The 26232-nt window shown below is 46.8% G+C and overlaps 1 protein-coding gene across 37 annotated transcripts in view; it reads left to right on the forward strand.

Annotated features, from left to right (window-relative positions):
* TLN2 (talin 2) overlaps positions 1-26232 on the forward strand; it is a 496882-nt gene that overhangs the window by 70978 nt on the left and 399672 nt on the right. For 34 of the 37 annotated variants that reach the window (XM_086321322.1, XM_086321364.1, XM_086321363.1 and 31 more), the window contains exon 2: positions 19497-19582. The exons of the other annotated variants lie outside the window; for them this stretch is intronic. The gene's annotated coding sequence lies outside the window, so the exon portion shown is untranslated. The remainder of the gene's footprint in view (positions 1-19496; positions 19583-26232) is intronic. 37 annotated transcript variants of the gene reach the window in all.

A 26232-nucleotide genomic window follows, 5' to 3' on the forward strand; every position in this document is an offset into this window, starting at 1 on the left:
GAGGAGCCTGGCGAGCTACAGTCCATAGGGTTGCAAAGAGTCAGACACGACTGAGTGACTGAGTACACACACGTATCCCTTAAAAGCGCTGAGATTTAAGTACCTAAGAAAGCTAAAATCCTACTTGTCTTTATCTATAACTTCAAACCACTTAAGTCCCTGCATCTCAAACTTCCTAGCAATTTGATAAGAAGCGAAGAGCATCTCACTGGATTTCTAGGGCGGTGGTGCTGGCAGCGGTTTCAGCCGTGCAGGAGGTGGCAGTGCTGGAGGAATCCTCCCCAAGGTTTAGAAGGCAGGGCGGGGTGGAAGGGGTTTGCGTGTTCCCTGCATCTGCGTCTTGCACAGGCGACTTTGAATTTGACACCTCTGTCACATAGCCAGTGCCTGGAAACCCTGAAACTATTCTTGGTATTCATAATTCACATCGGGTAGGCCTCGGTGGTATTTATAGCACTCCCCGAGACAAGCCATTGCCAGAGGAGGTAGTGACACTTATCAGGTGCTGTGTAGGAGAAGTGGGGCTGAGTGCTCGCTTTTTCTGGCTAATTTTAGATTCTTAGTGGTTGGGGTGGGTACGAGGGCTTATCACATAGTCAGGGTGCTTTCAGAGGCTCTGATCTCCGTACAGACACGTATGGCCATTTCTGTTCTTGGGGTTTGGCATTGTCCCGGGGTATTGTCTGGAACGTATCTCACCGCTGAGGTTCTCCCTTGCTCTGTCTGCTCTTGCTGCCTTCTGGAAGGAAAGAGGGTGTGCAGGGCTCTTTGAATCCCTAGGATTAGACTGTGGGATGGGGGTCTGGGGAGGAGAGGGTTTGATAGTAGGACATCATGCTTTCGAAATAAGTCTTAAAATTTGTGAGTGTTTGACATGCCTTGTAGCTTGCCCATGTGCTGTCTGCTCTTTGTAAAGGGGGATCTCCTTGGGTTTCCAGGGGACATTTGGGCTTCCCTGATGGCTCAGATGGCAAAGAATCACCTACAGTGTGGGTTCAGTTCCTGGGTCGGGAAGATCCCCTGGAGAAGGGAATGGCAACTCACTCCAGTATTCTTGTCCGGAGAATTCCATGGACAGAGGAGCCTGGTGGGCTATAGTCCATGGGGTCGCAAAGAATCGGACACAACTGAGCAACTCTGAATATTTGAGCTGTGAATTATTTCAGGCAGGGGTGGATGACTGTGCAGGGGAGCTGGGCCCCATCTTACTTGGTGGTCCAGCCTTACTGGCAGAAGAGGCTTTTCAAATGGCCTGCCTCCCTGGGAAAGTGGTCCTGCCCAGGGAGGGATCCCGCCGGGACTGAGGGCTGTGGGATCTGGAGAGGCAGGAAGCTGGCTGGTTTGTGTTGGCGCCTTCGCCGTCTTTGGCTGACAAGGCCGTGACAAGCTGAGGGACTGGACAAAAGGAAGGTGTGTGGGAACTTGCAAAGGCACATGCTTGCCTGTGCCTTAGTGAGGGCCAGATGCCAGGTGCAGGAACCCTGGGTGGGTTACAGGGAGGGTGGCCAAGTCACATTTGGTCCCCTTCTCTGCTCACCTTTAGCCAGTCTCTCATTTGTTACCTTCCGCTTTGCACGCCCAGGACGGAGTCCCTGCTGTTCTGTCCTTTCCTGTGGCCTGTCATGTCTCGAGCTCCCTGTCCTGGTGTAAAGAGCAGTCGTGGGGAGGCAGGTTGGCCAAGAAAATGGGTAAAAGGTTTCCTCAGATGATGGTGACGAGACAAGTCCAACCTGCTGCTCCTCCCCGACAGTTGTCAGGCCTTGGCTTCTGTGTCGTGGGCTTTGAAAACCTCACAGGCGGCAACAATGGGGTCTTTATTCGCAGCGGCTCCCGGACCAGCTCTGTTGTGGCTCTGCTGGCATCGCCGATGGGCGAACGCTCCCCTGGGGCCAGCGATGGGGGACAAAGCTTGCTCTTGTGCCTCCTTCCACTTGCTCTCCAAGCCCAAGCTGAGGCAGGGTTTGCCCCCTGCACCGCCGCGCGTTCCTTGAGATGGGAATTAGAACTGGCAAGTTTGCAGTTGCTGTCACCTTGGGGCCCTGGGTCCCTGTGTGATTCTCATTTCTCCTCCTGAGCTGGGCCTAATGAGAAACGGCACATGGATTCATTGTCAGGAAAGGGCCGTGTCTGGCTGGTCCTGGCTGTCTGTACCGTTCCTGGAGCGGCTCCCAGACCGCTAGGTGGGGGAGGGGTTCCACAGACTTAAGAACTGAGAGTTTCGTGCCGGTTCGAGGGGTCCTGTTGTTTGCCCAGACGAGTTCAGCCAGGCAGTTTCTTCCTGTCCTCCTCTCCCATTTCACTTCCCCGTGACAAGTGGACCTGAGTGGGGGCCATGGTAGTGGGACCTCCATCCCAGGAGTCTGCTCATTCACACGGCACAGGTTACCTTTGGAAACCAGTGGGTCTGGTTTAAAAAAAAGGAATTGCAACAGAGATCAATTGATCTGCTCTTTCTACCTTTCCAGGGCAGAAGCATAGATAGATAGGATGACAAAACAGGAATGTACTTCATTCAGGAAGGGGACATATTTTATAAAGCAGGGTGTGAAAGAGGAAATGTTAGTTGCTAAGTTGTGTCTTCCACAAAGTGGAAGGTGAAATCCTTGTGAACCCAGGGACTGTAGCCTGCCAGACTCCTCTGTCCATGGGATTTCCCAGGCAAGAATACTGGAGTGGGTAGCTATTCCCTTCTCCAGGGATCTTCCCAACCCAGGGATTGAACCCTCGTTTTCCGCATTGCAGGCAGATTCTTTATTGTCAGAGCCACCAGGGAAACCCTAGTAACTGTATACCTTTGCACTATTCCTCAAGCCGGAGTATTTGGTGAGATTAATTTCAACAGAGGGAAGTTTATTTGAGTTGGAGGTGAGAGTGTGTGTGCAAGTGTGTGGAATGTGTGTGAGTGAAAGTGCACACGCATGCCGGGCAAGTCGAGTGTGGACCTCTGTTTTGCAGGTTGGCAGTAGGATCATGATCTGACTGGTATTTGAGGTTTGGGCCCTTGAACGCACAGACCTGTCTGTCACTGGCTGTGTCTCAGTAGATGTCCTGGGCAGGCGCAGTCCTCTCTTTTCCTCCCTCTGATTCTCTGCTGGCCGTGTGTCCTCCAGATCATAGTTGGCCTGGGGCCATTTAGCTGTCTCTGCTCCTAAGATTTGGACTGAGCCAAGAGGCCACTGCTTTGTCACTCATTGGTTTTTTTTTTCCTGCCTAAGAGGAGTTTCCCTTGAATGATTGGTTCTCACGAACAACTTTAAGAAGAAGAAATTACTAGAAAGATAGAAGGTAACCCATGCTTCTTGTTCTCATTGTGTGACCCAGGGCCTCAGGTCATTGGTTTTTTAAAAACTAATTTTGGCTGCGTTGGGTCTTCACTGCTGCTCACAGGCTTTCTCTGGTTGGGGCGAGTAGGGGCTGTTCTCTAGCTGTGGAGCACAAGCTCTCATGGGCTCATAGTTGCGGTGTGAGGGCCTGGTTGCCCGGTGACATGTGGAATGCCCGTGGCCAGGGATGGAACCTGTGTCTCCTGCATTGGCAGGTGGATTCCTAACCACTGGACCACCAGGGAAGTCCAGGTCACTGGGTTTTGAGCTGAGTTGTGGCCTCACGTGTCTGCCCATGTGCTGTGATTGTAGGGGAATGCATCTTAGGCCATTCGGGCTGCTCTAACAGTACCACAGACAGGGCAACTTATAAACAAAAGGAATTTGTATCACTGTTCTGGAGACTGGAAAGTCTACAATGACCAAGGTGCTGATGGATTTGGTATCTGAGAGCTACTTCCTTGTTCATAAGCAGATGGCTATCTTCTCACTGAGTCCTTGTATGGTAGAAGGAGCTGGGGAGCTCTCTAGAGTCTCTTTTATAAGGGTGCTAACCCCACTCACAAGGGCTCCATCTTCATGACCTAACCATCTTCTAAATACCATCACACTGGGGGGTAGGATTTCAACATATGAATTTTGGGGGCAGGGACAAGTGGGATACAAGCATTCAGCCTATGTAGGCAGTGATTCTTGTCACCTGTTTCCATCTAAAGTCAGTAATGTTAGGACCCAGTCTTGCATTTCTGGGACTATGAGGAAGAAGAATATTGTAGCAGATAGCATTGTCCTGGTGGATTTGAGCCCTGGAAGCCTTAAATGCAGTCACATGGCAGCTGGACAACATGCTAGATGTATGTAGAGGGAGGCTAGTGTTGCACACCCATAAAACACCATCCAAGGAAGCCTGGGTGTAGGATGTCGGGCCTTGTGGCAGAATAGTGTCTGTAGTTGGCTCTTTTAAGAGAAAAATTCCAGAGACTTCCCTGGTACCCTGTGCTCCCAAAGCAGGGGGTCTTCGTTCGATCCCTGGTCAGGAAATTGAATCCTGCATGCCCCCAACTAAAGATCTCGCATGCTACAACAAAGATCAAAGATCTGTCTTGGTGCAGACAAATAAATAAATATTTTTTTAAAAAGAGAAAAGAAACCCATGTTTATTTCAGATGTTGTTTTGAAGCGTTGTTGAAATAGAATTGAAGTACCCAAATCATAAATTTACAACTTGATGAATTCTCAAACTGAGCACGCTTGTATAACCTGTGTCCAGATCAGGAAAGAGTGTAGCCAGAATCCCAGGTGCCCCCAACAGCGACTTTGCGTCCTCCTTGGAATCGCTCTCCTGATTTGACTTTGAACTTTCTATAAATGGAACCTGCCGGTGTGTCCTTGTTATTCGTTGCTTTTGTTCAGCATGACGGTTGTGAGATGCTTCCATGCTGCCCTGTGAATTGTAGACTGTCATTCCCGATGTTGTCTAGTATTTATTCCTTTTATTCATAGGGTCTCTTCTGTTCACGGACATTTTGGTAGTTTCCAGATTTGGGCTCTTATAAACAAGCTGATGTGCATATTCTTGTACGTGCATTTTGACACGGATGGATTTATTCTGAGGAGCGAGAATTCAGATGTGGTTTTGATTTACTTTTCCCGGGGCATTCATTCGTGGAGTAAATCATGCCTGGGAATCCACCATGGGCCAAGCTCCGCTCCAGTCCTGGGCCGACAGCTGGGAGCAAGAGGAGCAAAGCCTAGTGAGGGGGGAGCCGAGGAGTAGGGGGTAGGTATTTTGGATGAGTCTCTTGAGAGATGACATTTAAGCTAAGACTTGAAGGATGAAAGTTTGCCATCCAGGTGAGGCACCTGGGCCAGAATACTGCAGGCAGAGGGAAGAACACACACGAGAGCTCTGAGGGAGATTGCTGCTGGCTCAAGAATGGCCGGGTCAGCACAGGAAAGTCCAAGTGTTGGCTAGACCCTATCCAAGCTGATGAGGTAATGGCCTGGGACAATCTGTGTAGGAGTTAGGAGGAGGAGGAGGGCTGGGTTTTTGTTGTTGTTGTTTCATAGAAACCCTCAGAAGAGAGTGGGGTGGCATGCATCAGCTGTCCACAGCTGGCCCTTGGCCTCAGTCTGAAAGCCCTGTGGGCGGTCCAGTTAAGGGAAGCACCATGGAGTTGGCTGGTTGCTCCATGAGTCGTTAGGGCCATCTGTTTTGGAAACCAGCACTACCTGCTGGGTTCTTGGTGTTGAGCCAGTGACTCATCTCCCTGGACCCTCATGGTCCAGATCCCCAGCCTGGGAATTTGCCAGGCACGGATGACAGAGGTGTCACCCCTTGGGGATGCTGGGGAAGTCTGCTTAGCTGGGGGGGACACTCGGTTTGGGGGAGAAGGGTGGGGTAGCGAAGTAGGCTGAAATAACGGGAGAGCCAGCACAGGAAATGGCCCTGAGCTGCGGGTGTGGCTCTTGCCAGCGGGTCCAGGCCGCCTGTCCAGATTCAGAACCAGCACGTATGAAGCCAGCTTGGTGCCAGGCCCTGGTCGGAACGGGAGCTGCATGGAGGCTTCAGGCTGGACACCATCCCTAGCTGAGGGCTCTTTTCGCTTGCATTGCCTCATGTCTCATCTTTAATTAAAATGCCCTTGTTAGGAAGTCATCTAGCGCTGGTGAAAAGCTATCCTGACCGCAGAGCAGCCACCCACATGAGGAAGATGTGGAAGGAGATGGGAAAACAGCTTCAGATTCCCAAGAATTCCCTTTGTGTTGTTCAGTTCAGCTGGTGGCTATGATCACAAGAGCCTCGTGTCTCATTGGAGCATTTATTCCCCTGCAAAACAGGGTGCTCTTGCCTTCTTTCCAGCCCCACGGCTCTGGTAACCCTTTTTTTTAAAACTTGTATTAATATTTTTCTAGTATTTCTTTCTACTCTGCGATGTTGTTGAGTGAAGAAGACAAAACCCCTCCCACTTTTAACAAATTACTTAGGACAAAGCCATTGACTGACATCCCCATTTTCTGATCCTGCTTCTGAAGGGAGTGAAATGAAAGTGTTAGTCACTCCACTGTGTCTGACTCTTTGTGACGCCATGGACTGCAGCCCTCCAGGCTCCTCTGTCCATGGGATTCTCCAGGCAAGAATACTGGGAGTAGGTTACCATTCCCTTCTCCAGGGGATCTTCCCAACCCAGGGATCGAACCTAGGTCTCCTGCATTGCAAGCAGATTCTTTACCATCTGAGCCACCAGGGAAGCCCTGATGCCACTTCTGTTGGTGAAGGAAATGAGGCACTCTCTGGTGTTTCTCCCTGGATCCCTCTCTTTCATCCTTCTTCCTTTTAAAAAAAAATCAAATTTTAGTTTTGTGTTTTGAATGTAGATGCTGAGATTCAGGGTTATTAATTTATAGGTCCTGTGTATATAAGCACTCCCCTTCCTGGCTTGGGTGGGAGGGGCGTCTCTCTTGGGTTTTCCTGCCACTGAGTCCTGCTACCTTGATCCTGCTTCAGCACCCCATCCTTCTCACGGTAGATGTTCAACAAACAGCTGCTCAAGAAAAAATGCCTTTTGCTTTCCTAATGGTTTTTAGTTCATACAAATCTTTATCTCTTTGATACTACTTTCCTTGTAAATGTGAAATTATATAGAAAGTAAAGTTTGACTCATGGGGTGTTTAGTCACCAGGAAGGTACTTTTTATCCTTGTTACTGTTTAGTAATGTGATTTTGAGTGTATTTTTAGAGTTGTCTGTATTTGACTGTGTTTGAAGTTTCACCTGACTAGGAAGATGTAATTAGCTACAAGTGTTCTTGAGTCCACCAGGGAACCCAGATACTTGTGTTGCAATTAAATAATTAGAAATTTGATGTTGTGGAGGACCACTTTTCTTCTTCTTAGCAGCGCAATATCAAGCATTCTTAGAAGCACTGATGCAATGCTCGTTTTAAATGCAAATTCTTTGCACAGTTAGAAAGAAATGAAATGTTCTGGCTCCCAGCACTCACTCTGCATTTTTGCCATTCCTTCTGATGGCAGAGGGGAGGGCTCATGACTAAATCCTTCAGCATCTTTATTATGATTTCGGATTTGTACTTGCCAAGAGGAAGCCTTGCCTCAAGACATTAACTCTCTGTTGCCATCTGTAGAGTTTTCACTAGTTTTTGTTCTTCCTCTTAAATGATTTTTGAATTTCTTCTTCCCATTTGCTTTATGGATAATGGATGTATTGGAAACTTGTGGGGAGTATTGGTTTATTTGTTTTTTGAGGCAAATGAAATGTGTGAAAACCCTTCGTCTTGCAGCAGGGGTGTGTGCTATTGCATTTTAGTCTTAGAAATTACACTTCCCTCTTTTCTCTTCTGGTTGGCTTCTGCTTTTCCTGTGAATCCAGGTACTGTGTCCCAGCTTGGGATCTGGAGAATCATTGGCTTTGAGCGCAGTGGAGACAAGGGGATTCCTAAGCAGCATGACTGGACAAATGGTTTGCTCTTTTGCCTTCATTGAGAGAGAGAGCAATGTGGACTTATGCAGGCAGTTTAACATGTTGATGTTCTCCCCCTAGTCAGACAGGTTATATTTGTTTTCCTAAAAATGAGAATTCTACTTGTAAAACAATTCCTGGGTTCTGTGGTTTTAGATACCATTGGATTGTGTACGGAGGGGCTCAGCCTCTCAGCTAAGCTGGTCTCATGGAAGTGGTGTCTACAGCTGGAGCCAGTAGAGAAGGTCTTGAGAATGGGAAGATGGTCTCATGTTGACTGTCCACAAAACTGTGACTTCATACCGAGTCTGCTCCTTAAGTTGGGGTGGTAGGCTGGTTGATGGCTGCCAAATATTATGAAAATGCAAAAAAACCTTTTACATCATTGAATACCATTGTAGCCATGCTGTTTTCTTCTATTATAAAACTTTTTTCTTTTTTTTGCTTAGGCATTTTTTCAAAGCAGAATATAGAATGTAAAATGAAGCTTACATGTCTGTCCTTGGTTTGTTGACCGCGTAGAATGGTTTTAGAGTTGGAAGAGGGTTGTATCCAGGAACCCTCTGCTTTTATTTCTGTGACCTCAGAGATCACCGAGGATGTGTGTGGCGCTTGGTGATACTAAGAAACAGGTCGCTTTCAGCACTGCTCCTCCTCCCAAGGGAAATGTGATGGACCTGAGAGAGGACTGGTGGGAAATGCCCCTGGTGAAGGGTGTTAGGGTAAGAAACAGTAGCCACAAGGCTTGGAGAGCTGCCATGCTGGAAGGCTTGCAGAGGTAATGTTTGAATTCAGTGCTGAGGTTGCAAAGTCTCTGAGACAGGCCAACGTCTTTGAGTGACAGTGAACCAGAGACCCAGAAATTCAGGTGCTTTGCCCAGACCAAGAGCCCACGGGGGAAGAAACAGGACTCCTGACTTCACCCTAGTATTCTTCCTGTGTTTTAGGTACGTGTACTAAACCTCAGTACCATTCACATTTGGGGCTGGACGGTTCTTTTTGTGGGGGATGTCCTGTGCATTATAGGATGTTTAGCCCCAACCCTGGCCTCTAGAGAGTAGTAGCATCTCCCTCTCCCACTTAAATTGTGACAGACAAAAATGTTTCCAAGTATCCCTAGCTGTCCCTTGAGGGGTTAAAAGTGCTCCCTATGGAGAACCACTGCTTTAGATGTATATGATGCCCCTCGAAATTGAGAGATATAACTTTTATATTGGCATGGCCCCTTTCCCCTTTTGCTTTTAAATGTGAAGTCAAAGTGTTAGTCCCTTGGTTATGTCCAATTCTGTGACCCCATGAACTGTTACCCGCCAGGCTTCTGTGTCCGTGGAATTCTCCAGGCAAGTGTACTGGAATGGGTAGCCATTCCTTTCTCCGGGGGATCTTCCTGACCCAGAGATTGAACCTGGGTCTTCCTCATTGCAGGCAGATTCTTTACCATCTGAACCATCTCTAACAGTAGATAACACTGGCTCCAAGGCCATTTATAGGAAAGTGGTCAGCATGGTTCTGAACTGAATTGCATTGTGTTTGGGATGACACTTTTCCCTTGTAGATTTGATTTGGTTTTCTTTTTAGATTTTGAATGCTGACTTGCCCTTCACGAAGCAGCTTGTACGTTTAATTTTAGGCACTGTGTGTCAATGGGGACACCGTGCACTGTGAGTGGGCGAGAAGTCAAAACATTTCCAAAGGCCAAGGGGATTTTTAGCAATCTGAAACCCATGAAAATTCAAGTTCCTATTTTGTGAACCTTGAGGTAAGCTCAGAAGAAAACACTGATTAACTTAAACCTGCCTGAATATAGAGCAGAGGTAGGGACAGATTTTAAAGCGGACCAGGACCTTATGAGTTAAGGATTGACTCTGGGTGGCCATGAACTGTTGGATGCACATGGGTGAAAAGCCCCTGACTCAGAGGCCGGAGACCTGGGTTCTGTACTTGGGGCTGCCTCCAACTCGCTTCGTAAAGTCATCACACATTCAGGTTCCTCGTCTGCGGGAAGAACGGAGCCAAGATTCCTGCCTCCTGGACCACGATGAAGTGCAGGGTGGTGAACGTAGCCTGGGTGTATGAAATCACAGAATTCTCCTAAGGTTACTATTGGAGCCTTAATTTCACCCAGGGAATTTGGAAGATGAGGTACTTTAGCATGTACATAAATATATATATTTTTAAACAAGTTTATTAAGGAAGCGACAGAAAGAACATCTCAAGGGAGAGGTGGAACAAGCCACGAGAGGCACTGGCCACATGTACATATTGAGTAAGTGGAAAATCTGCCTGATAAGAATTGAAGCTAGGATATAGAACTTGAATGAAATGAAGAACATCTCATGCTTGCTATGAATGGCTTCCCAATCCTGGTGGCCCACCCTCTTCTGTCTAGTGAAATTCTGGCAGGAGAATTTGATAAGCCATGGGCCCAGGAATTTCCAAGTTTCCTACTGCATCTAAAATTTCTGGTTGGAATGAAGAAGGTAGACCTTGAGTATAGAATCTTGTGTAAGTTCATACCAATCACCATCCAGGACCTTGGGAAGAAGAGACACTGATGATAAAGGTTGTCTAGTCTTTAGAATTCAGATGCTTCACGCTTTCCTTCCTTTCTTTTTGGTTTAAATGGGAAAGCTTTGGCTTCCATTCTGGAGTGTGAGCCTGTAGGACCCTCAGAGCTTAACACTTAAGAGTTTACTTAATTGAAGGACAGTGCCAGAGGAGATAGCTTGGTGATTTCAATTTCTTTGAAATTCTTCTACCTGAATGGTGACAAGGGAGTTGGCCTATGGGCTCTGTTGTTGTGCTCAGTCGCTCAGTGGTGTCCGATTCTTTGCGACCCCATAGACTGTAGCCCACCAGGCTCCTCTGTCCATGGAATTCTCCAGGCAAGAATACAGAGCAGGTTGCCATTTCCTCCTCCAGGGGATCTTTCCGGCCCAGGGATTGAACCTGCATCACCCATGTCTCCTGCATTGGCAGGTGGATTCTTTACTACTGTGCCACCTGGGAAGCCCAGCCTGTGGGCTCTAGGTGGAAGTTAAAACTACTGACCTCCCAGCTTGCAGCTGGGATTGACTTAGCTGAAGAAAGATAGACTGTTAAGACACTGTATTCATTCAAGTTTTGTTGCTGAAATAAACATTATTTAATGTTACACAGAAGTTGTTTTATTCTGTTGATGTTCATGACAGTCCTTTAGAAACAAACATCAAAGGCATCAGCACGTCCCCAGGCTGTTTTCTGGAGAGGAAAGGCCACTGCCTGGCGGACAAGCAGGGGGACACCTATGAACAAGGCAGGAAAGCGGCTGCTGCAACCATTTGTCAGCGTTGCCTTATGTGAGGCCACTTTACTATATGACGTAATAAAGATAATTTATAATGTTTTCATGAAAGCAGGAGTGGGTGGTAGTGGGCTTTTCTTTGTCTTTTCTTGGCGTGTAATTGAAACGGAGCTTGGACCAAATGAGAAACATTTGTGTTGAGGGGAAAATAGATCCCAGAGGCTTCTTGACTGGGGTCAAATATTGCCTCCTTACTTTATTTGGAGCATGTAAGCCGGCTTCTCATTGGAGACCAGCATAACGACGTTGCCATTTCTGTCTTTTCACAAGCAAATGGATTTTCTGACTTAAGGAAATGTCTGGATTCTAGACCCGCATAACACATTCAATGAATCAGAAGAAAAAGTGTGTGGGTTGATCTGTCTCAAAAAGAAATCTATGCCATGAGCGTGAGTTTATAAATTCAGCTTCTTTAATAATGTTACTTATCGAGACACTGTGTCTTTTCTAAAGAGGAGTGTGCCTCTGCATTTTGAAGTTGCAGTATTTTTTGGTCCCCAAGGAACACTGAAGAAGTCTATTTCCTGGGGAGATAGAGCCTGAACTTATGGACTAATATGGTTGAGTGGTTGAGTTACTAGAGTGTACCCAAACAAACAAACCAAAAAAACCTCAAACCCATAAACCCTTGTTTAGGCTATTTGTGTGCTTGATTTGATTCTAGAATTGTCACCCTGAAACCCATAAGAATCTTTAACACCAAGGCATAGGCATCTCGTAGGTATCCGAGTCTGGACTGTTATGTCAAGAGGCTTCACTGTTTGATCCACCTTTATCTTTGTTCCCTACATAGCATTCTTGCCCTCCAGGAACTCAGTCTAGGGAGGAGTGTGAAAGGGCACACAGAAACTAACCCTCTGGATATTGGGTGTCTCACAGGGGGACAAAAGCCTCTGGCATGGCATATATGGAGAAGGAAAGGCTAATTTTGATTGGGAGGCTCAGAGGGGTAATTTTGGAGGCTTGAGGGCATTTGATCTGGGTTTTGAGGGGAGGTAGATTGATATCAGATGAGGGTGTTGGGCTTTCCTGGAAGGCATGGCTTGGGGACAAACCTCAAAGGGGGCGAGGAGAAGGCAGGGTGTGGTGGGCTGGGGAGAATCCCAGATACCAGACACACTCCCAGGGCTAGGTTGCGGCTGTGGGGGTGGGAGGGGAGGGGCATCTCTGTGCAGTGGCTGAGCCAGGGGAGCTCAAGAGGGGGTCAGGGTGTGCAGGGCCTTTTCCCCGGGTAAGAGATTTGAACTGCAGCTGGAATCAGTGAACGTCAAGTGCAGGAGAGAAAGGAGAAAGGAGGTGGAAAACGCAGCTCTGAGCAGAGGACACCCAGCGCCTTCCAGTCTACTTCTGTCTCTGCTGCTGTCAGGCTGATGGATGGGGAAGCTGGCTGCTCAATGTGGGCTGGGCCTCTGGGAAGACTGTTTCTTTGTATCTTTATCACAGTCCTGGGTTTTCAAACTTGATTGAGCACTGGCTGAGCTATGCTGGTCTGGGGGCAGGGAAAGGTACACTTATACCTGTCCTCCTCCCCAAATTTTATTATCGTTCCTCTTAGTTACCTGCAGTGGCCTCTGTAAGTTATCACCTCTCTCCCTCTTTCCACCTGTTCCTTACTATTGATCTCCTGGGTGCCCAGTGTAGGGTACTAAGGCTGCCCTCAGGGATCTCCAGGTGAGACACCAGAGAAGAGATGATTTGGTACCCTATCAAAAGCACAGTGGTGGGGTCCCTGCAAAGGGAATTGCAGGAGAGCTGTGCATGGGACGGTGGTTGGGGGTTGTGCGCTGGAGAAGATCACCCAGCTGCGGGAGGCAATGCAGGTTTGGCTGATTTCAAAAATAATTCGTACCTTCACACGTGACTTATTTAGAGTTTCTTGCAAACAGAATAGCCTCTAGGTATGGCCAGTGTTTTGGGGTGTTTTGGGGGCTATATTTTACTCCCCCAATCCCTGCCCCAGCACCACTGTGAGGTGGAACACAGGCTATTTCATTGTGTTGTGGAAGTCATTCAAGGGATCCTTAATCCATATGTATTAAGTATTTGCTTACAGAATAAATTAATAATGCCTTAGAATTATTTTTTGCTGTTTTAAAAATGCATGTAGGGGCTTTTGGGATGAATTAAAAATTGATTTAAGAGCATTTACGTCTTGATGGTTCCTCTCTCCAAGGAAGCCAGAACTACAACTCCTCTGGTGTGTTTGTGGAGTGGAGGGCGGGGGGTGGGGTCTGCACTGTGTAGGAAATCTGGAGCACGCTCCCTGCTTTTACCTGTCCCTTTAGCCTGTGTGCCGCTCTATGTGATAATGGGGGGAAGGCACCAGGAGCCCTGTGAGTGTGGTCTTTTCCTGTCTGTGTTCGCTGAGACGTAAGAGAATCTCGAGGATTGAAAGAGTCAGCACAGGGACTTTCCTCGTGGTCCAGTGGTTAATAGTCTGCCTGCCAATTCAGAGGACGTGGGTTCGATCCCTAGTTCTGGAAGATCCCACATGCCTCGGGGTGGCTAAGCCTATGTGCTGCAACTACTGAAGCCTGTGTGCCTAGAGCCCACGCTCTGCCACAGGAGAAGCCGTCTCAGTGAGAAGCCTGAGCGCCACAACTAGAGAGTAGATGTGCGGCAACAAGACCCAGTGCAGCCAAAAATAAATTAAAAAAGAGAGAAAGAAAGGAAGTTTAAGCACAGTCTAGGGCCCCAGAGATTCAGGCCTGTTATTGGAGGGTCCACCTTCATTCCTGGGCCAGGCCCTTGATGTAAAGGAACTGGCTATTGGACGTAGTGACTCATGCCCTGAGGATGAGGTCTCCTGCCTCACTGAGCGTTCCGGCCCCTCCTTGGCTGAGGAGTCCCCGTCTGTGGGTCTTCTGGGTTAAACATCAAAAAGCTACCTCTGGAATCTGCTTCCTGGCTTGGCCGTCCTCCCCATGGGTTTCCCTAGGGTGGAAACAGTGACTGCCTCTGAGTGAGCACTTCAAGTTTGAGAAGGATCCCACTTAGGCGCAGGCGCAGTGGGAAAGGGGCATGAGATCATTTTGTTCTCGTGTTAGTTGCTAAAACCCTTTGTTTTTCTGGAATTGGCTGGCCTTTACTTTTCCTGAGCTCTGAGCGAGAGTTTCCCTGTAAGCTATTGTTTTGAGTCCATCAAGAATGTTGGGCTTGCATGCATGCGTGTTGTCCAGTGCTTACATACACACACACACACACACACAGGCACACAGCAAGCTATGCCAGTCTTGAACTCAGGAGAAAGGTCAGAAGTCAGAGGGATGTTCTACTTTTGAAGGTGACATATTAGAGAGTGGGTTTTGTATTTTGGCTTTTGCGTTGTTTATTTTTAAAATAAAATTTTTTCATTTTTTAAATAATATTTTTTTGGCCTCATTGATGTGTAAAAGTCTCAGCTGTGGCACATGGGATCTAGTTCCCTGACCAGGCATCAAACCTGGGCTCCCTGCACTGAGAGTATGGAGTCTTCGCCACTGAACCATCAGGGAACTCCCTTGCTTTGCTTTTTTGAACTGCAGAATTGAGCTAGGAGAAGAGTAGAAGAGACATAGAGATGAAGAGCTGCACTATTTCCTTTATGGAACACGGTCTACTGTGTGTCTGTCTTCCACAGGGTATGTTCTTGTTCAGTCGTGTCTGACTCGTCACAACCCCATGGACTGCAGCATGCCAGGCTTTTCTGTTCTTCGCTGTCTCCTGGAGTTTACTGAAGCTTACGTTCATTGAGTCGGTGATGCCATCCATCTATCTCATCCTCTGTCATCCTCTTCTCCTTCTGTCCTCAATCTTTCCCAGCATCAGGGTCTTTTCCAGTGAGTCAGCTCTTCACATCAGGTGGCCAAAATATTGGAGCTTCAGCTTCAATCCTTCCAATGAATATTCAGGGTTGATTTCCTTTAGGATTGACTGGTTTGATCTCTTGGCTGTCCAAGGGACTCTCAAGAGTCTTCTCCAATACCACAGTTTGAAAGCATCAATTCTTTAGGACTTAGTTTTCTTTATGGTCCAACTTTTACATCTGTACATGACTATTGGAAAAACCACAGCTTTTGACTATATGGCCCTTCATCAACAAAGTAATGTCTTTGCTTTTTAATATACTGTCTAGGTTTGTCATAGCTTTTCTTCTAAGGAGCAGGCATCTTTTAATTTCATGGCTGCATTTACCATTTCAGTATTCTTGCCTTGAGAACCCCATGAACAGTATGAAAAAGCCACAGGGTATGGGTGTAGGTTATTCCAAACCAGGTTAAAATGTTATGTGATGTCATAGTGTCAATATTTGGCTGTTGTAACTGAAAAATCAGAGCTTTGTCTGCTAGTGCGTGTGTGCATGCTAAGTTGCTTCAGTTGTGTCTGACTCTGCTGCTGCTGCTGCGTTACTTCAGTCGTGTCCGACTCTGTGCGACCCCATAGATGGCAGCCCACCAGGCTCCCCCGTCCCTGGGATTCTCCAGGCAAGAACCCTGGAGTGGGTTGCCATTTCCTTCTCCAATACATGAAAGTGAAAAGTGAAAGTGAAGTCACTCAGTCGTGTCCGACTCTTAGCAACCCCATGGACTGCAGCTCACCAGGCTCCTCCATACATGGGATTTTCCAGACAAGAGTACTGGAGTGGGTTGTCATGCCCTTCTCCAGGGGATCTTCCTGGCCAGGGATTGAACCCATGTCTTTTATGTCTCCTGCATTAGCTTGTGGGTTCTTGACCACGAGTGCCACCTGGGAAGCCCCTCATCTGCTAGTAAGATTACCCTAAGATGGGTCTTTTTGGAATGGCATGCTCTTGCTCAAACTATTAGGCAAGGAGCATACTTTCCTTATTTGATCAAGATAGTATTGGTAAGTGTGCAAAAGGGATAAGTAAGTGTAAGTAAGTGTTAGTCGCTCAGTTGTGTCCGACTCTGCGATTCCCATGGACTGTAGTCCGCCAGGCTCCTCTGTCCATGAAATTTCTCCAGGTAAGACTATCGGGGTGGGTTGCCATTTCCTTCTCCGACAAAAGGGATAGGAATCTAAACATATTGGTCACAACTCCTTACACTGTCTACCTCTTTTTCTGGCCAGTAGATGTCTTGACCGCTCAATGAATGAGCAGAATTCTCACCAGGAGGGTGGAGTAATGAGGCAGCTGAAGGAGAACACGTAAGGCCCCTCCAGCCTCTGTATCCAGCTGAGGAAGGAGATGGCTAAGCAGTCTTGCCAGCTCCACATATGAGTGTGGGCTTTGTTCCTTTCTCAGCGGTTCAGGAAGACTTGCTGAGATTGTTCACAGTAACAGAATGTGCCCCAGGATATAGGCCTGCCAAGCATGGCAGAGGAAGACCAGTGAGTTCACAGAAACTCAACACCAGCATTTCCCAGAGTGATGGGCAGCGTCGGAGGTCAGCGTGGCCTCAGCCCAGAACAGCGGACTGTCCCAGGGCGTGGACTTGTTTAAAAAAAAAAAGACTTATTTATAGATGGTGTCCCAGGGGCCAGAGCTGGTCACTGTTCCCTGGTGGGCCCCACCCTCAGACCATTGCTGGGCTCAGTGCAGTTTTACTGCTGTGTCTTGAGCTGGGGCTGAGATGACAAGTCCTGGAGAGCCTTGTCCCTGGCCTGAATCTCTCTGTAAGGAAGATTGCTTTACTCTGTGACATACATGGAGAATAATATATGCAACGTATAGGAATAATCTGAACATCTGGGAAGCCAACAGCCAGGCTAAGAAATCAACATTACAAATATCTCAACAAAAAAAAAATCGCCCCCTATCACCTCAGAGTTATGATAAGCATCTTGGTTTTTCATTTTAACTGATCCTTGGTACCTTAGTATGCATTCCTAAGTCATGCAGATGTTTGTTGATTTTTGTTGTTGTGTTGTTGCAGCCATTTTAATTTATTTATTTTTGGTTGAAAGATAATTGCTTTACAATATTGTGTTGGTTTCTGCCATACATTGAAATGAATCAGCCATCAGTATACATATGTCCCCTCCCTCTTGAAGCTGCCTCGCACCCATCACCCTCTCCCACCCTTCTAGATTGTCACAGAGCCCCGGTTTGACTTCTATGAGTCACACAGCAAATTCCACTGGCTCTTTTACATATGGTATTATATATGTTTCTGTGCTATTCTTTGTTGTTTTGAAGAACTGAGTGCCAAGTGCAAAACCAGATTTGGGAAGGTCCCTGTTGAAACTGTTTGGCAAAGGCTCCCAGGCACAGCCAGGGCCTCAAGAACAGTTGTTAGCATTGCTGGCTGCAGAGTCATACTCTCCATCCTAAGAGCTGCACGAAGCCAGTTTTCTCACCGGTCCCTGCCCTTGTGTATCACTTTGTAAATGGGACTGTCACTCATGACCCTCTTTACCAAGAGCTTGTACAAATTTCAGAGAGAAAGATGAAAAGGGATTCCTTGTTTTAATTAAGCCAGGGTCCTTAGCCAGAGGTACAGAGAAATTTCTGTGAAAATTTGAAACTGAATCTATCATGTCCTTCTTCTGGGCGAGAGGGTTCATCATATTTCCAGAGGAGTTTATGGACCCTCCTGCCCTGTAAGGATCAGGAACCATGTGGTCAGTATGGTAGGTTCTGTTTTTTTGTTTATTTTTAAAAAATGAATCCTGGGACTGTTGAACATTCTTTGAAATATGTATGAGTCTGTGTGTGTGCAAGTCTGCACTGACTTTTTGTCAGTGAACTTGCCTAACTTGGGAAAGGGAACCCCTTGGTTAGTTGTGCCCTGGACTGTCCAGGGCAGAATCTTTGACCATTCTGTGGGTGGCCTACCAGGCTTTGGATTTTCTCTGAAATCTTAATCTTTTACTCTTGACCCAGAGTAACTGAAATGCTAAAATGGGGGGAAAAAACTGGAATGGTTGCTGTAGTTTCAAAACAAATGACCTCACTGCCTAAATTCCACTTCATGCAAAAGAAACCCTAACTTTCATCCTTATAAATAATAACGGACCTTTGGGGAAACAGACCCAGATACCCCATTTAGTGTAGGTGGGGGCAGATTTGTCACTGTTGAAGTAAACTCCCTGGAAACAGAACATGACTACTGTTACACCAACTTTGTAGTTATTTCTTAAGAGATGGCAATTTAAATTTATAATGACTGACATTCATTTTTTCAAAGTAGGCGAGTAACTATGCTTTGTATAAGCTGACTTAATGGGAGGTACTTTCAGCGTGTTTTAGCAATGTAGGGGATTTTCAGAAGTCTCCAGCTGAAGAGTTGAGTCTTATCCCATCACTGCCTTTTCATGGATGAGTTGATGGAAGACGTGCATGGTTAGGTGTGATATGCCCAAGGTTACATTGATTTGTCAAGGTCAGTTGGAACTAGAACCCCAGGGGAAGAGGTAACGGTTTACATAATTATGTTTTAAATATATAATTAGACGACAATTCATTAAAAAAAAAAACATAATCAGAAGTGTCATTTTTTTAAAGACTTGGCATTTTGATCATCCATTTTATTTTAACAAGACAGCCCCCTCGTCTTTGAAGTGTACCACTTCTTATGGTCTCCAGGCATGTCCCTGGAATGTTCTAGTCTCTCGGGTCTATAAACCTGATGTATGGAAGAGAAGCTTTTGTGTTTGTTCTGTGCTGTTTATATCTCATAAATTCAGAATTTTTAGGTCTTCAAGTTTTTCTCCAAGGTTTTTAGGTTTTTCGTCTTGTACTCAAATATGAACAGTCCTGGGGTTTTTCTTTTTCTCCCTTGTTTTCTTTTGTTTTTGAAGAAAACCAGGAGTTTTAGTTTGGCTCTTCAAAGTCTTTGGGGATAAAGGAGAGAGAACTCGGGAAACAATTAAGATCTGGAACTGCAGGCTGCTCTGTCTGTCTGTTAAGAGCCAGAACAGATAAGAAAAACATTTATTTAGAACCCAGGTTTCTTGAAGGAAGGTAATTTACAGGTAAACTTAAGCTTTTTTATAGACTTGCTTCCTCGATTCCCTTCCTGGCTTAGCCTTTATACTCTGCTGATTTTAGACAAGGCCTGTTGTCTTTTCTAAGTGTTGGCTTTTCTTGTCTGTAAAGAGAGGGGCTGGGCCTGATTCTCTCCAAGGGCCCTTTGCAGCCCTATCTCTAGACTCCATATCGGGGGATTTGCAGAGAGACTGCTCTGGAGCTGCTGCTGGTGGGCCGGTGCTTCTGCTGGCGCTGAGGGCAGAGGAGTTTGCCGTATCACTGCACAGCGCTCTGAGACCACTGGCTCCGAGGGGGCACTTTGCTTTTCTGCTGTTTATCATCTGAACCCCGTCAGTGTCATTCCATGCTGAGACAGTGTTGCTTACTCACTAACGTGGCCACCTGCACTGACTCCTGTTGTTTGTCTCCTTTTGGCCAGTGTGCTGTTGCAGGGTAACATCTGGACTGAGCTCCTGGACCCTTGGATGCTCGGCTGCAAGTTCCTGGATCGACTTGGAGAAAACAGTGAGTAATCTCCATGTCTCTGCTTGGGATTCTGGGCTGGAGGGGCTGTGGCCAGGAAACAGAGTCTAGCTGATGGACTGCTTCCCTCTTCAGCCCTCCTCTGGCACACCCTCCTCCAGGAGCCATGGAGATGGCAACTGTGACTCCAGACACGGCCTTCCTGACCCCAACTGTCTTACAGTCGGGGACCTGCTGAATGTGCCTCCTGAGAGCTGCTCTTTTCTACCATCAGAGCCCAACTTATGGGTCTTTTTAAAATAATTTTTTTCTTTTCCCTTTAGTTTCTTAGTTCCAGGGTTCTTTTAAAAATTAAAAAAAAATTTATTTATCTATGTTGGATCTTAGTTGTGGCACACAGGATCTTCATCAAGTCATGTGGGATCTTCCATTGTGCCTCACGGACTTTCTAGTTGTGGCTCAAGGACTCTGGAGCACATGGATTTAGGTGCAGCTCGCAGGCTTAGTTGTTCCGCGGCATGTGGGATCTAAGTTCCTCAACCAGGGATTGAACACATGTTCCTTACATTGCAAGGCGGGTTCTTAACCATTGGACCAAGAAACTTATGAGTCTTATCTATCCTTACTGGCCTACAGCCAGAGACCCTTTATGTTGCAAGTGTAGGTGCTGACCTGTAGGGCTGACATCCTCTTCTCAGCATGTGCCTGCTCATCCATCACAGCGTAGCTTCATGCCGCCCCTGATGTGAGCTCCTGTTAGAGAGGCCTCCACTGACAACCTCGTCTTTAGATGCCTTCTCCCGGCCCCCAAATGTCTCTGAGGCCCATGCTTGCATCTTTCTTTGCACTTAATACAGGGTAAGTTTCTTGAGTCACTTGGTAGACTACCCATTCATCTGTTCATCCATTCAACGAATATTGATTATCTACTATGTGCCAGTGGCTAAAGTTGCCTTTCTTCCACAAAGAAAGGAAAAGACTGAGTGAAAACCTGAGTCAACAATCACAGTCCATTCTGGCTATACTTTGTTCTAAATACTCTCAAGCACTGTCACCTGGCATCTAGTTAAAAGGGGGACCCCGATGGGGTAGGTCTGGGCGGGGCTTGTGAGCCTGTGTTTCTCACAAGGTCCAGGTGATGCTGAAGCTGCTGATTTGTATCTCACACTCGGAGAAGAAAGGTCTAAGGGGATCCTGATGCCCATGAGACTTGTCCTTGAGTGTGACTCTCGGTGAACTGCATAGGGTGTGTGCCTGCAAAACCCTCAGAGACCCTGCGGGAGTTTCTCTGGTGGGTTCTTCTCTTGAACGATGTGAGGCTGAGTGGTTTGAGATATGAGCCTGACCAGGGAGTATGGGAGCCTGTTAAGTTACCCTCACCAGAGTCTGAGCTCGTATCTCCTTATACTGTGTTATGGTGTTGTCAGGGAAATCCTCCCTTTAAGTTCTGCGCTTTTCAGATTCTTGAGGTGGAATCCTATGAGGTCTCTGCCTCGTAGGATGAGTGTGCCTGTTTTGAAGTCAGCATTTCTGAAAACACTGGGGCTGTTTCTTGTTTTTCAGAGCAGGCTGCCTCAGCTAGGCTAACGCACTTAAGTGGGTTGTTGAGAAGAGAGACTATATTGGAAGCAGAGAACCGACCACAGAAAAAGCAGGCAGAGAGAGGGTTCAAGGGGCTGTTGGGGAGGCTCAGGACGCAGCTGCCAAAGAGGGCGTCTTGAATCCAGCTGGTGAACTGGCCCTGGGCTGTTCTCCCGAGTGTTGCTGTTGCCGGCTCAGCACTGCTGTACAGCTGCAGTCAGGCCTCTCAAAAGTCGTGTAGTTTTTACAAAGAGCCAGACTGATTTGCCTCTTGGGTAGTTAATAGTTCCAGTGACCGTTTATGGAATACTTACAACATATGAGGTTTAAGGCAAAGCACTTGGCACATGACCTTGTGCCTTAGGCCTCCTGACGACTCACGAGGCAGGTAGTGACCATTTCATAGAGGACAAGATTGAGGTCGGGGGTGAAGGCAGTTGCCTGGGATCACGTAGCAAGTAAGACGAGGGTCCGGCCTGGTCTGCTGGACCTTGGGCAGGGTTTTCTCTCTTCTTTCTTTCATCACCGGCATCACAACTAGAAAGAGAACTTTACTACTGGTGGCAAGACTGAATTGCTGATTATTTGTGCTGTTTTTCTTCCATCTCACCCTCATTTTACCCGTAGAGGGTATGACCCTGCCCTGTGTATCAGCTTTAAAATATTGCTTCTGTAGCACTTTGGCCTCTTAAGTTATAGAAGGAACTTGGTCATTGCTTCGCAGAAATGAACTGGGAAGAGAAAAGTGCACTGGGGAGGCTGGCTTTTCATCCCACCCCTGCTGGCTCCCGCCAGCCTCCCCAGTGACAGGTCTCTAGGGGGCTTGCGTAACTGCCTTTAGCCCTAAGATTCAGGGCTACAACTTAATCCTTGATGGCTCCTGCTGGAGGCAGAAGGTGAGAAGTCAGGTTGAAGGCATTTTTAAAAACATTTTAATTAATTTATTTTTGGCTGGGTGGACTCTTCCTCTGAGGCGTGTGGGATCTTAGTTCCCTGACCAGTGCTTGAACCTGCATCCGCTGCATTGCCAGGCCAATTGTTAACCACTAGAGCACCAGGGAAGTCCTGATTGCATTGTTTCTGAAGACCATTTTCTGATCACTGTGTGGGATTCTTGTATCTGACCATTTCCAAATAACCTCATTCTGCTCAGGGTTATTTTGTCTATTCTGTATCAGGTACACAATTCTAGAGTTTATGAGTTTTAAGTTTTGAATGAGGTTTCCGTGATTTTGGCTTCATATATATGCTGAGTTTGTGTATAAGCTGAAAAGTGAAACTGAAGATGAAGTCACTCAGTCGTGTTCAACTCTTTGCGACCCCGTGGACTGTAGCCTACCATGCTCCTCCGTCCATGAGATTTTCCCGGCAAGAGTACTGGAGTGGGTTGCCATTTCCTTCTCCAGAGGATCTTCCCGACCCAGGGATCAAACCCAGGTCTCCCGCATTATAGGCAGATGCTTTACGTTCTGAACCACTGAATCACTCACCAAATGCAGAATTAGGTTGAATCCCTATAACTCGGTTTTCGAGGCAAGGTGTGCACTCCTATTCTCATGTTTTAGGCAATGGAGGAACTGTACTGTTAGGCTTGTGTTGCAAAGTCTGTGTTACCAAGTTCATGCCTGTACCTCCCCACCGGAGTGGCAAGGTGGGCCCGCCCACCCATGAAAATGTAAAATTGGATCTTGGAAGCAGCTCCTCCTCACTTCTTTAGGCTTTTGCATCCAGAGTTAAGGATTCAAAGCGAGTGGGAGCTGGATTTACCTGCTTGCTCTGTAGTGGGTAACCTTGGGCCCGAGAGCGTTTACCTGCACTTTACATTCTCATACTGGCACCAATGTCTAGTGGCTTCTATTTTCTGGACTTGTTTCCTCAACAGTGAAAGGAAGGAGGTGAGACGAGAGAGTGGTTTTAGCTATGATGTTCTTAGAGCACTGTGTATTCATCCTGGCCATTCGCTCTTCGGAGACTAGCTGAAGTGCCCCTTTCCCCTGCTGTCTGGCTGTATTCCCTCTGGTCGAGCTCTTTGCTCATGTCTAAAGCCAATTTCTTGGTCTGTAGAAAAGAGCCCCTGAGGACAGGGGGATTATGCTTTATCTATCCTGTATCCCAGGGCCCAGCACTCAGCCTTAGGCTCAATAAACATTTGTTAAATGAACCCAACAATGTATTTTCTCTCTTCCATTGGCTTGTCTAAAGCCAGTGTATCAGAAGAGCAATGGCTTAATAAGCACTGCTGATGAACCCCTGAGCAAACAGGCTGCTGGTAACAGTAGTCAGAGGAATCTCTGGTAATTGCAAGCCTTAACAGGTAAACACAGCAGTAAGTGTTTCCTTGCCTTTTGTGGACTTAAGTTCTCCTCTCTGGGTTCTTCAATTATGTTCAGTAATAGGGGAGAGGCTGGATGAGGGTCTTTAAAAAAAAAAAAAAAAAGTAAGTATACTCTTCCTGTAACAGGTTTTGCTTATATTTCTTTAAAATGTAATGTACTTTACAAAGTTACAAAGATAATTTACAACATGTAATTGAAGAAGAGGAGTAAAAATTTTGTAGAAAGAAAGAGAATGGCTCCCCCTTTAATGACATTCTTCCCTTCTGGTAAGCCCAGTCAAGCTGTCCAGCCCCTTGGACCTCTGTTTCATGCTATAGGGTTGCCAAATTTGGGACTGTCTCCCCTTTTTGTATCAGATATACTTAAAAATTCACAATGTAATACGTTTTAGGATGCCGAAGGATAGACACAGACCTTCAAATGAAGCAATAAACAACATTCGGATACTTTGTGATTTGCGGTTCTTCCCGCCTCTGCCTCTGCAGGATTCTCTCAATCTCCCTCATTTCAACATGCCAACCCTAGAGCCAGCATTGCTCCCAGGGCACGTGGGGTTTGGGGCACGGAAGGATTTCGCCCGCAGCCTGTGGCTGACTACCCAGAGGCACCCCTATCCAGCCAACTGGGATGTTCTGATCTGTTGTATGACCTTGTCTGCAGTTGTGGGTCTATGGTGACTTCCAATCCCAATGCTTTCTCTCATTTGGGACCCTCAGGGGCATGTTTCTCTTTATTAAAAAAAGAAAAGCCTAAAAAAGCAAGATGTCTAATTAAAGGAATGACTGGGGATTTGGCAGTTTTTTTTTTTTTTTTTTTTACAACTGTTCCCTCCTTGCAGACAGAGCCCTTACCTGCTTTAAGAACAATAAAGGATACTGTTGACACCCTTTGCTCTTTGTGAGAAGGGAAGGTATTTTCAAAGTGGTAGTAGGACTCTTTATACTCCTGATATTATTTAAAAAACATGAGAAAACATGTTTTCTCCTTTTAAATTAATATGGTATAATAATCTGTGTAGTATATTTTAAAAACTATTATGGACACACTTTCCATGCTAAAAAAATCGACCCTATATTAAAAGACCACATATTATTATTATTTTGTTGTTGTTGTTAATTGTTGTGTTTTATTTTTTACATGAAAATGTAAGTTTATGAGCTTTCATTCTCTCATTGCTGGCTGGGCTTCCTACCCTCCCTCTCCCTACATTTTGTTAAACTGTAGTGAGCATTTTTAAAATATTTATTTGTAGACCATGTGGCATTTCTGTAGACTCTTGAGGTCAGAAGCTATGCACCTTTAAAAATTCACCTTTAAGAAGATCAGATACTCTTAGGTGCCCAGTGACCTAAGAGCTGTCACTAGCACAGAATGTTGTTAGTCCTGAAAATTTGTCATTTTGAAAGCTTCATATATAGAGGACTTGAAAAAGAATTATTGCCATGCCAGGTTTAGGAGTTTCTAGGGCTTCAAACAAAGTCTCTGAGTAGCAAGGTTGCCAGGATGTCTTTTCTGGTTCTATGTTTCAGCCTCTGAGGCCTCACCTCCGGACTTGCCGATTCCTCCCCGCAGGCTCCTTTTCTCTGCATCTTTCTCGTTCTGTTTGTACACAGTGGTGCTGTTGATGGATGCTCCGGAGCGTGTGTTGCAGCACACGGGAGAGGGAAGATGTGGGTCAGGTTGGAGGCGGCTGCCTTCTGCCCAGGCATTTGTGGGCTCACCCCCTTCTCCAGTTCCCCACCTCTGCCCCTGCTCAGAGGGAGACTCTTGGGCAGATTATTGTGGCCGTGCTGGGCTGTCTGTGGCCGGGGTCTCCCGGGCACCCAGAATGACTGTGTGACATTTCAGGAGCACTTTCCTCCAAGGCAGAGCCATGGTCCTGCGTTGTCATTTGGCAGGCATCTGTGGCAGATCTTGGTTTAACTGGAGTGGGCGATGACAGGATGATAAAAAGGTGATCAGACTCCCCGTGGCTGAGCTTTGTTGGCCTGCCCACCCTAAAACAGGCTTCTTCCTTTTGTAGAGCAGCCGGCACCCTGTCTGGCCAACTCCTGCACCACGGTGCTTAGAACAGACTCCCTTTTGGGCCAGAACCATTGCCAGTACAAGTCCCTGGTATCTAGGTGCTCTCTGCTTTAGAGGTGATAATCTCTATACTTGAATAGACCCCCTGGGAAACCCCCCTGGTGGCCCCAGTTTTGAATAGATGCAGCAAAGATTGTCAGAAGGAACAACAGCTCCTTGTTCCCAGGTCTGTTCTGATGGACTTTGACCTCTTGTACTTGGAACTGCACTTGCAGGGGGCACACACACTCTCCAGCTCTTGGGAGAATAAAGAAGTGGAAGCTACAAATAGGCTCTGCTCAAAAAAACTACCGTCTTCACTACAGCCACGAGGTTTGTCATAGGCCTTTCTAGTGAGGCTGCATCAGAGTTAGGACAGTAGCTGTCTTCCCCAGATGTTTCATTCATTGTAAATATTTCCGTGATAAGAAATACCCTCAAACACCCTCCTGAGAACAGAGGCAATCAGTTTAAGTAGCTCCCGTGATGTAGCTGGAGCGCATCACTACACCCATGGATTACACTTGGCAGCATCTCCTTCAGCCAGCTGCATGGCTCCCAGGAGACAGCAGGGCAGTTGCATAGGGAAGATGTTAGAGAAGGGAGGTGGGGGTTGGGGGGCCTTGTGCAGCAGCTGAATTTCCAGGGCTGGGTTTGGGCTTTGGTGCCTTGAGGTCAAAATCCAGCTGCTGCTGCTTGGACCTGCAGTGG

This window comes from Bos grunniens, chromosome 10 (assembly GCF_055505025.1).
Source record: "Bos grunniens cultivar Pamir isolate PY7600 chromosome 10, Bosgru_T2T1.0, whole genome shotgun sequence".
NCBI classification, from domain to species: domain Eukaryota; kingdom Metazoa; phylum Chordata; class Mammalia; order Artiodactyla; family Bovidae; genus Bos; species Bos grunniens.